Source organism: Paramisgurnus dabryanus, unplaced genomic scaffold (genome assembly GCF_030506205.2).
Source record: "Paramisgurnus dabryanus unplaced genomic scaffold, PD_genome_1.1 h2tg000210l_1_57933__unordered_in_group16, whole genome shotgun sequence".
NCBI classification, from domain to species: domain Eukaryota; kingdom Metazoa; phylum Chordata; class Actinopteri; order Cypriniformes; family Cobitidae; genus Paramisgurnus; species Paramisgurnus dabryanus.
The window spans coordinates 42501-52500 of record NW_027394116.1 but is presented as its reverse complement, the minus strand read 5'-3'; the positions used below and the strand labels follow the sequence as shown (position 1 = coordinate 52500).

General features: G+C 65.9%; 1 non-coding gene across 1 annotated transcript in view; it reads left to right on the top strand.

Annotated features, from left to right (window-relative positions):
- Positions 1-9972: 9972 nt before the first annotated feature.
- LOC135765500 (18S ribosomal RNA) overlaps positions 9973-10000 on the top strand; it is a 1855-nt gene continuing 1827 nt past the window's right edge. The window contains exon 1 of the ribosomal RNA XR_010540782.1: positions 9973-10000. This exon is cut by the window's right edge and continues 1827 nt beyond it. This is a non-coding gene — a ribosomal RNA (18S ribosomal RNA).

The window sequence follows — 10000 nt, the reverse complement described above, 5'->3', positions numbered from 1 at the left end:
CTAAGTCGATGGGGTTGACCAACTGCTGGAAATTTTAAGGCTCCAAAACCTAAGTCGATGGGGTTGACCAACTGTTGGAAATTTTAAGGCTCCAAAACCTAAGTCGATGGGGTTGACCAACTGTTGGAGAAACTTTCGGGTTGACCAACTGCTGGAGGTATTTTCGGGTTGACCAACTGCTGGAGATCGTTTCGGGTTGACCAACGGTTTGGTTCTCCAGAGGGGCCGGGAGTATGGGGCTTAGGCCGGGGGGGAGTGCTTAAGAGTGGGTGCCCGGGAGCCGAACGGTGCGCCGGGTACGGGCTCCAGGGTGTCCGTGGCTGGTTCCGAGGCCGGCCTCGGGTGCACGGTGGTCGGGTAGAGGGGCCACCGTCCTCGGGGGTCCGGGGCCGGCCTCGGGTGCACTGTGGTCGGGTAGAGGTGCCACCGTCCTCGGGGGTCCGAGGCCGGCCTCGGGTGCACTGTGGTCGGGTAGAGGTGCCACAGTTCTCGGGGTCGTATCTCGGCCGGGGAAAGGGTTAGAGAGGCGAGGGTTGGCTCGTTGGAAAGGTCCCTCCGCGGGGCGTCCGAGGGTGGGTGTCCCGAAGGGCTGCGGCGAAGGGCTCCGGAGCTACGGCCGTGGGAATATCAAGGGGTGGTACCCCGTATCTCGGCCGGGGAAAGGGTTAGAGAGGCGAGGGTTGGCTCGTTGGAAAGGTCCATTCGCGGGGCGTCCGAGGGTGGGTGTCCCGAAGGGCTGCGGCGAAGGGCTCCGGAGCTACGGCCGTGGGAATATCAAGGGGTGGTACCCCGTATCTCGGCCGGGGAAAGGGTTAGAGAGGCGAGGGTTGGCTCGTTGGAAAGGTCCCTCCGCGGGTCGTCCGAGGGTGGGTGTCCCGAAGGGCTGCGGCGAAGGGCTCCGGAGCTACGGCCGTGGGAATATCAAGGGGTGGTACCCCGTATCTCGGCCGGGCTTAGGGTTAGAGAGGCGCGGGTTGGCTCGTTGGATAGGTCCGCTCCGGTAGAGCAACCGACCCAAGGGACGAGTCGATCCGACCCAAGGCGCCCGAGCTACGGGCGTTTAAAGGTCAGGCGGTGGTGCCCCGTATCTCGGCCGGGCTTGGGGTTAGAGAGACGCGGGTTGGCTCGTTGGAAAGGTCCCCTCCGGTGGAGCAACCGACCCAAAGGGCGAAGTCCTGGGACTTTGTGCGCCGGAGCTACGGGCGTTTAAAGGTCAGGCGGTGGTGCCCCGTATCTCGGCCGGGCTTAGGGTTAGAGAGACGAGGGTTGGCTCGTTGGAAAGGGCCGCTCCGGTAGAGCAACCGACCCAAAGGGCGAGTCGATCCGAGCAAAGGCGTCCGAGCTGCGGCCGTGGGAAAATCCGCGGAGGGACCGCCGTATCTCGGCCGGGCTTGGGGTTAGGGAGAAGCGGGTAGGCTCGTTCGAAAGGTCCCCTCGGGTGGAGCAACCGACCCAAAGGGCGAGTCGATCCGAGCAAAGGCGCCCGAGTTACGGCCGTTTAAAGGTCAGGCGGTGGTACCCCGTATCTCGGCCGGGCTTAGGGTTAGAGAGACGAGGGTTGGCTCGTTGGAAAGGTCCGCTCGGGTGGAGCAACAGACCCAAAGGGCGAGTCGATCCGAGCAAAGGCGCCCGAGCTGCGGCCGTTGGAAAATCCGGGGAGGGACCGCCGTATCTCGGCCGGGCTTAGGGTTAGAGAGAAGCGGGTTGGCTCGTTGGATAGGGCCGCTCCGGTAGAGCAACCGACCCGAAGGGCGAGTCGATCCGAGCAAAGGCGCCCGAGCTGCGGCCGTGGGAAAATCCGCGGAGGGACCGCCGTATCTCGGCCGGGCTTAGGGTTAGAGAGAAGCGGGTTGGCTCGTTGGATAGGGCCGCTCCGGTAGAGCAACCGACCCAAAGGGCGAGTCGATCCGAGCAAAGGCGCCCGTGCTGCGGCCGTGGGAAAATCCGCGGAGGGACCGCCGTATCTCGGCCGGGCTTAGGGTTAGAGAGACGAGGGTTGGCTCGTTGGATAGGGCCGCTCCGGTAGGGCAACCGACCCAAAGGGCGAGTCGATCCGAGCAAAGGCGCCCGTGCTGCGGCCGTGGGAAAATCCGGGGAGGGACCGCCGTATCTCGGCCGGGCTTAGGGTTAGAGAGACGAGGGTTGGCTCGTTGGATAGGGCCGCTCCGGTAGAGCAACCGACCCAAAGGGCGAGTCGATCCGAGCAAAGGCGCCCGTGCTGCGGCCGTGGGAAAATCCGGGGAGGGACCGCCGTATCTCGGCCGGGCTTAGGGTTAGAGAGACGAGGGTTGGCTCGTTGGATAGGGCCGCTCCGGTAGAGCAACCGACCCAAAGGGCGAGTCGATCCGAGCAAAGGCGCCCGTGCTGCGGCCGTGGGAAAATCCGGGGAGGGACCGCCGTATCTCGGCCGGGCTTAGGGTTAGAGAGACGAGGGTTGGCTCGTTGGATAGGGCCGCTCCGGTAGAGCAACCGACCCAAAGGGCGAGTCGATCCGAGCAAAGGCGCCCGTGCTGCGGCCGTGGGAAAATCCGGGGAGGGACCGCCGTATCTCGGCCGGGGAAAGGGTTAGAGAGACGAGGGTTGGCTCGTTGGATAGGGCCGCTCCGGTAGAGCAACCGACCCAAAGGGCGAGTCGATCCGAGCAAAGGCGCCCGTGCTGCGGCCGTGGGAAAATCCGGGGAGGGACCGCCGTATCTCGGCCGGGGAAAGGGCTAGAGGCTCGCGGGTAGGCTCGTTCGAAAGCTCCCCTCCGGCATAGCGACCGACCCGAAGGGCGAAGGCCCCGGACCCGAGGCGCCCGAGAAACGGCCGTGGGAAAATCCGGGCATAGACCGCCGTATCTCGGCCGGGGAAGGGGCTAGAGGCTCGCGGGTAGGCTCGTTCGAAAGGCCCCCTCCGGCGGAGCGACCGACCCAAAGGGCGAAGGCCCCGGACCCGAGGCGCCCGAGATACGGCCGCGGGAATTTCCGCGAGCTTCGACCGGACGTATCTCCGGCGGGCGGGGTCGCACGGACCCGAGGCCGGGCTCGTCGGAAAGCCCCGGGACGGACCTTTCGAACGAGACCGGCCGCGCGTCCGGGCGACCTCCGAGGCGGACGCTAGGGGCGCCGGAGCCCCGGACGAGCGAAAATTCCGCGACCACCCGCCCGTATCTCGGCCCGGGAAAGGGCCAGAGACTCGAGGGAGGGCTCGTTCGAAAGCTCCCCTCCGGCATAGCGACCGACCCGAAGGGCGAAGGCCCCGGACCCGAGGCGCCCGAGAAACGGCCGTGGGAAAATCCCGCGGGGGTAGGCCGTATCTCGGCCCCGGAAAGGGCTAGCGACGCGCGGGTGGGCTCGTTCGAAAGGCCCCCCGCGGAGGAGCCACCCACCCGAAGGGCGAAGGCCCCGGACCCGGGGCGCCGGAGCAGCGCGGTAACGAAATTCGAATTTTCGACCGGAAGTATCTCGGGCCCCCGGGGTCGCACGGACCCGCGGCCGGTCTCGTCGGAAAGCCCCGGGCGAGACCTTTCCGACGAGCCCGGCCCCGAGTCCGTAGGACCTTCCCCGGCCGAGATACGGCGCCCGGCAGTTCATTGGCCGATATCTCGGAAACGGGGCGTCGTAGACGCTCCGTGGTATTGGTGACCTTGACGATGCCGGGTCAGACGAGTCGGCCGCGGGCACGGGCCCGGGGGCGCCGGCCGCCAGAGTCGGGTGGCTCGCGCACTTCCAGGCGGGCCGCTCGCGCACCTCCAGGCACCCCGACCCACTCGCCGAGGCCGACCGAGGTGCGCCGTCCCGGCCGCGGACCGGTCGGGGTCCCCTCTCGAAAGGGCAGTAGTGTGAACAGGTGCCATCGGGTATATAGGGGAAGGGGTCCTCTCGAACCAGGCCTTCGAACCCGCGCGAGCCTAGCCCGGCAAGGCTCACCCTCCCCGGCCACGGGTTCGGCCTCCGTCCCCCTGGAGGTCCGGCACCTCCAGGGTCCCCGACCCTGCCTCCCCTGCCCGAGGGGAGGCCTCCGAGGCGGGCCTGACAGGGCGGCCCTCCCTCCTGGAAGTCCGGTTCCTCCAGGGTCCCCGACCCTGCCTCCCCTGCCCGAGGGGAGGCCTCCGAGGCGGGCCTGACAGGGCGGCCCTCCCTCCTGGAAGTATGGTTCCTCCAGGGCACGCGTCCCTACCTCCGTAGCCCAGATGGGTGACTCCGAGGCGGGCCTGACAGGGCGGCCCTCCCTCCTGGAAGTCCGGTTCCTCCAGGGCACACGTCCCTGCCTCCTTAGCCCAGAGAGGTGACTCCGAGGCGGGCCTGACAGGGCGGCCCTCCCTCCTGGAAGTCCGGTTCCTCCAGGGCACACGTCCCTACCTCCGTAGCCCAGATGGGTGACTCGAAAGCGGGCCTGACAGGGCGGCCCTCCCTCCTGGAAGTCTGGTTCCTCCAGGGCACACGTCCCTGCCTCCTTAGCCCAGAGAGGTGACTCCGAGGCGGGCCTGACAGGGCGGCCCTCCCTCCTGGAAGTCCGGTTCCTCCAGGGCACACGTCTCTGCCTCCTTAGCCCAGAGAGGTGACTCCGAGGCGGGCCTGACAGGGCGGCCCTCCCTCCTGGAAGTCCGGTTCCTCCAGGGCACACGTCCCTGCCTCCTTAGCCCAGAGAGGTGACTCCGAGGCGGGCCTGACAGGGCGGCCCTCCCTCCTGGAAGTCCGGTTCCTCCAGGGCACACGTCTCTGCCTCCTTAGCCCAGAGAGGTGACTCCGAGGCGGGCCTGACAGGGCGGCCCTCCCTCCTGGAAGTCCGGTTCCTCCAGGGCACACGTCCCTACCTCCGTAGCCCAGACGGGTGACTCGAAAGCGGGCCTGACAGGGCGGCCCTCCCTCCTGGAAGTCTGGTTCCTCCAGGGCACACGTCCCTGCCTCCTTAGCCCAGAGAGGTGACTCCGAGGCGGGCCTGACAGGGCGGCCCTCCCTCCTGGAAGTCCGTTTCCTCCAGGGCACACGTCCCTACCTCCGTAGCCCAGATGGGTGACTCGAAAGCGGGCCTGACAGGGCGGCCCTCCCTCCTGGAAGTCTGGTTCCTCCAGGGCACACGTCCCTACCTCCGTAGCCCAGATGGGTGACTCGAAAGCGGGCCTGACAGGGCGGCCCTCCCTCCTGGAAGTCTGGTTCCTCCAGGGCACGCGTCCCTGCCTCCGTAGCCCAGATGGGTGACTCCGAGGCGGGCCTGACAGGGCGGCCCTCCCTCCTGGAAGTCTGGTTCCTCCAGGGCACACGTCCCTACCTCCTTAGCCCAGATGGGTGACTCGAAAGCGGGCCTGACAGGGCGGCCCTCCCTCCTGGAAGTCTGGTTCCTCCAGGGCACACGTCCCTACCTCCTTAGCCCAGATGGGTGACTCCGAGGCGGGCCTGACAGGGCGGCCCTCCCTCCTGGAAGTCTGGTTCCTCCAGGGCACGCGTCCCTACCTCCTTAGCCCAGAGAGGTGACTCCGAGGCGGGCCTGACAGGGCGGCCCTCCCTCCTGGAAGTCTGGTTCCTCCAGGGCACACGTCCCTACCTCCTTAGCCCAGATGGGTGACTCGAAAGCGGGCCTGACAGGGCGGCCCTCCCTCCTGGAAGTCTGGTTCCTCCAGGGCACACGTCCCTACCTCCTTAGCCCAGATGGGTGACTCGAAATCGGGCCTGACAGGGCGGCCCTCCCTCCTGGAAGTCTGGTTCCTCCAGGGCACACGTCCCTACCTCCTTAGCCCAGATGGGTGACTCGAAATCGGGCCTGACAGGGCGGCCCTCCCTCCTGGAAGTCTGGTTCCTCCAGGGCACACGTCCCTACCTCCTTAGCCCAGATGGGTGACTCGAAAGCGGGCCTGACAGGGCGGCCCTCCCTCCTGGAAGTCTGGTTCCTCCAGGGCACACGTCCCTACCTCCTTAGCCCAGATGGGTGACTCCGAGGCGGGCCTGACAGGGCGGCCCTCCCTCCTGGAAGTCTGGTTCCTCCAGGGCACACGTCCCTACCTCCTTAGCCCAGAGAGGTGACTCCGAGGCGGGCCTGACAGGGCGGCCCTCCCTCCTGGAAGTCCGGTTCCTCCAGGGCACACGTCCCTACCTCCTTAGCCCAGATGGGTGACTCGAAATCGGGCCTGACAGGGCGGCCCTCCCTCCTGGAAGTCCGGTTCCTCCAGGGCACACGTCCCTACCTCCTTAGCCCAGATGGGTGACTCGAAATCGGGCCTGACAGGGCGGCCCTCCCTCCTGGAAGTCTGGTTCCTCCAGGGCACACGTCCCTACCTCCTTAGCCCAGATGGGTGACTCGAAAGCGGGCCTGACAGGGCGGCCCTCCCTCCTGGAAGTCTGGTTCCTCCAGGGCACACGTCCCTACCTCCTTAGCCCAGATGGGTGACTCGAAAGCGGGCCTGACAGGGCGGCCCTCCCTCCTGGAAGTCTGGTTCCTCCAGGGCACACGTCCCTACCTCCTTAGCCCAGATGGGTGACTCGAAATCGGGCCTGACAGGGCGGCCCTCCCTCCTGGAAGTCTGGTTCCTCCAGGGCACACGTCCCTACCTCCTTAGCCCAGATGGGTGACTCGAAAGCGGGCCTGACAGGGCGGCCCTCCCTCCTGGAAGTCTGGTTCCTCCAGGGCACACGTCCCTACCTCCTTAGCCCAGATGGGTGACTCGAAAGCGGGCCTGACAGGGCGGCCCTCCCTCCTGGAAGTCAGGTTCCTCCAGGGCACACGTCCCTACCTCCGTAGCCCAGAGTGGTGACTCGAAAGCGGACGCGGGAGGGTGTACGTGGCGCACCCCCAGGCCGAAGAGAGGTCTCGTGAGCGGACGCGAGGGTGTACGACAGAAGGCCTGGAAGTCTCTGACTTCCAGGGTCACCGACCCTACCTCATGAGCCCGAAGAGGTGACTCGAATGCGGACGCGGGGGTGTACGTGGCGCACCCCCAGGCCGAAGAGAGGTCTCGTGAGCGGACACGAGAAGTACGACAGAGGGCCTGGAAGCAAAAGCGGGTGACTCGTGCACTTCCAGAAAAGGCAAAAGCGGGTGACTCGTGCACTTCCATAAAGCCGAAAAGAGGTCTCGTGAGCGGACACGAGAAGTACGACAGAGGGCCTGGAGGTAAAAGCGGGTGACTCGTGCACTTCCAGGGTCTCCGACCTTACGGCGCCTTCCGACGCGGGCGCCTCCTCCCGGACGAGCCACGGGAAGGGCCCCTTCTCTCAAGGGGCGGTCGTTTGAACAGGTGCCATCGGGTATATAGGGATGGGTGCCTCGAAGTGGACCTCCAGCGTCCTCCCTCCCTGCGACAGATCCCAAGAAAGGTCTGTGCGCGTCGGTGTGCGATGAACGAAAAACCGTTAAAAGAACTGGAACGGTTGGAACGGACGAAGGGCGTCTGATGTGAGGCAGCGCCCCGGGCGAGTGTCGGCCGAAGGCTCACAATTAAAGAGCTCATACCCGAAAGATGGGAAAAAACGATCCGCCCTGGATCATCAAGGCTAATGCCTAAAAACTAAAGCTACCTTGGGTGATGGAACTCGGCTACGGCCGCAAAACGATCCGCCCTGGATCATCAAGGCTAATGCCTAAAAACTAAAGCTACCTTGGGTGATGGAACTCGGCTACGGCCGCAAAACGATCCGCCCTGGATCAAGGCTACGGCCTAAAAACGGCAAAAAAAGATCCAAAAGTCCCTGGATCAAGGCGCTTCGGCTTAAAACCTGTGAAAAGATCCGCCCTGGATCAAGGCTACGGCCTTAAAACTGCTCAAAAGATCCGCCCTGGATCAAGGCTACGGCCTTAAAACTGCTAAAAAGATCCTAAAGTCTCTGGATCTAGGCTACGGCCTCAAAGACACACGTGTTGTGAGAAAAGATCCGCCCTGGATCTCCAGGCTACGGCCTCAAAGGTTCGACCCGACCATATATGCTCAGACACGGGCGAACACAAAAGCGTAACAACCCCTGTTGGAACCGTCGAAGGATCTCGGCGTCGGCCGTAAAACGGAAACCCCCCGGTCGTCGGTACGCGTGTGGCGGTCGAGGGCCCCCGGCCGCCGGTCGGGCGGTGCGCGTGGATAGGTCTCCCGAGCGGTCAAGGAGTCCCGGAAGCCGGTCGGGCGAGCGGCCGGCCCCGGGGCACCCTACCCTCTCGGGCGCACCGACCCCACGCGTTTCGTCTCGGTCGGCGTCCGGGGTTCCGAGACACCCTTATGTATCTGTGTGACAGACGGAGTGGCACACCGTCTGCGGCGGGACAGGGCCGCCGACCGCGATGGAAGTCGAGTGTGGCGGCTTCCAGGGTCCAAGACCCTATAGACGGACGGAGTGGCGACCCGTCTGCGGCGGGCCAGGGCCGCCGACCGCGATGGAAGTCGAGTGGGGCGGCTTCCAGGGTCCAAGACCCTACAGACAGACGGAGTGGCGACCCGTCTGCGGCGGGCCAGGGCCGCCGACCGCGATGGAAGTCGAGTGGGGCGGCTTCCAGGGTCCAAGACCCTACAGACAGACGGAGTGGTGACCCGTCTGCGGCGGGACAGGGCCGCCGACCGTTACGGAAGTCGAGGGGGACGGCTTCCAGGGTCCAAGACCCTATCTGTGTGACAGACGAAGGTGCATCGTCTGGGGCGGGACAGGGCCGCCGACCGCTATGGAAGTCGAGTTGGGTTGCTCGTGAACTTCCAGGGTCCAAGACCCTCTCTTCGTGACCGACGAAGGTGCTCTGTCTGGGGCGGTACGGGGCCGCCGACCGCTATGGAAGTCGAGTTGGGTTGCTCGTGTACTTCCAGGGTCCAAGACCCTCTCTTCGTGACCGACGAAGGTGCTCTGTCTGGGGCGGTACGGGGCCGCCGACCGCTATGGAAGTCGAGTTGGGTGGCTCGTGCACTTCCAGGGTCCAAGACCCAACGCGTTTGACCGACGAAGGTGCCCCGTCCCCGGGCACGGACGGGGACGGGCCCGGCCTCCGGGCCGCCGTGGAAGTCGAGTCGGGTGGCTCTCGCACTTCCAGGGTCCTCGACCCTATCTGTCTGACCGACGAAGGCGCTTCGTCTCGGGCGGGCCAGGGCCGCCAGCCGCTATGGAAGCCGAGTCGGGTGGCTCGTGCGCTTCCAGGGTCCACGACCCTGCCTTCGTGACCGACGAAGGCGCTCTGTCTGGGGCGGTACAGAGCCGGGCCCCGTCCAGCAGGGGACGGTGGCCCGAACAGGTGCCATCGGGTATATAGGGAAGAGCACCTCGCTGATTCTCCAAGGTGATAGGCTACCGGATCCCATGACCTCTCGAGCCCAGCGAGAGGCCTCTCGAGCGGACACAAATGCCTCGAAAAAGTCCCTCTGCACTGAGGTAGTGACGATTCTTATTACGAATGGCAAATCATCCAAGGAAGGGACGAACCCGGCTGGCCTCGGCCGTTAAACGAGCCGGCTTCGTTCGGCCGCTAAACGAACCGGCGTCGTTCGGCCGCAAAACGAACCGGCGTCGGCCGCTAAACGAAACCCCGGGCGGGACAGGGCCGCCCACGTCTCAGCCTTAATGACCCGTTACGGGGTGACGCCCGGATACGCTTTGTGTGTCATGGCCCTGAGATTCTGGAAATCGAACTGCGCCTGGGGCAGGCCTCCGCCCGGCCGACGTTAGCGCGTCGGCCGCCATGGGCGGTCGGTTCCTCCCCGACCCGGCGCTCTCGCCTCCAGGGGGGCTCTCCGGAGCCCGCCCGACCCTTTCCGCGGGAGACTCAGACGGTCCGTCAGACGCGAAGGTCCGCCACCGGCGGCCGGCGAGGGCCTCGGCGACCGAGGGCGGAGACGCCCCCGGCCCGTCGCGGCCACCCGGCCCCGCGAAACGCACCTTTCCTCGGTTACGGCCCACCCGGCCGCCCCTCAGCCTACGAGAGGGGAGAGCCACACGAGAGTGGCCCCGGTCCCGCTCCCCCCGGGGGGTGGAAACCGGGACCCGCGCCGCGTGAACCCCGGGTCAGAGCGAGGCTCTCCTACGGCTACACTACCTGGTTGATCCTGCCAGTAACATAT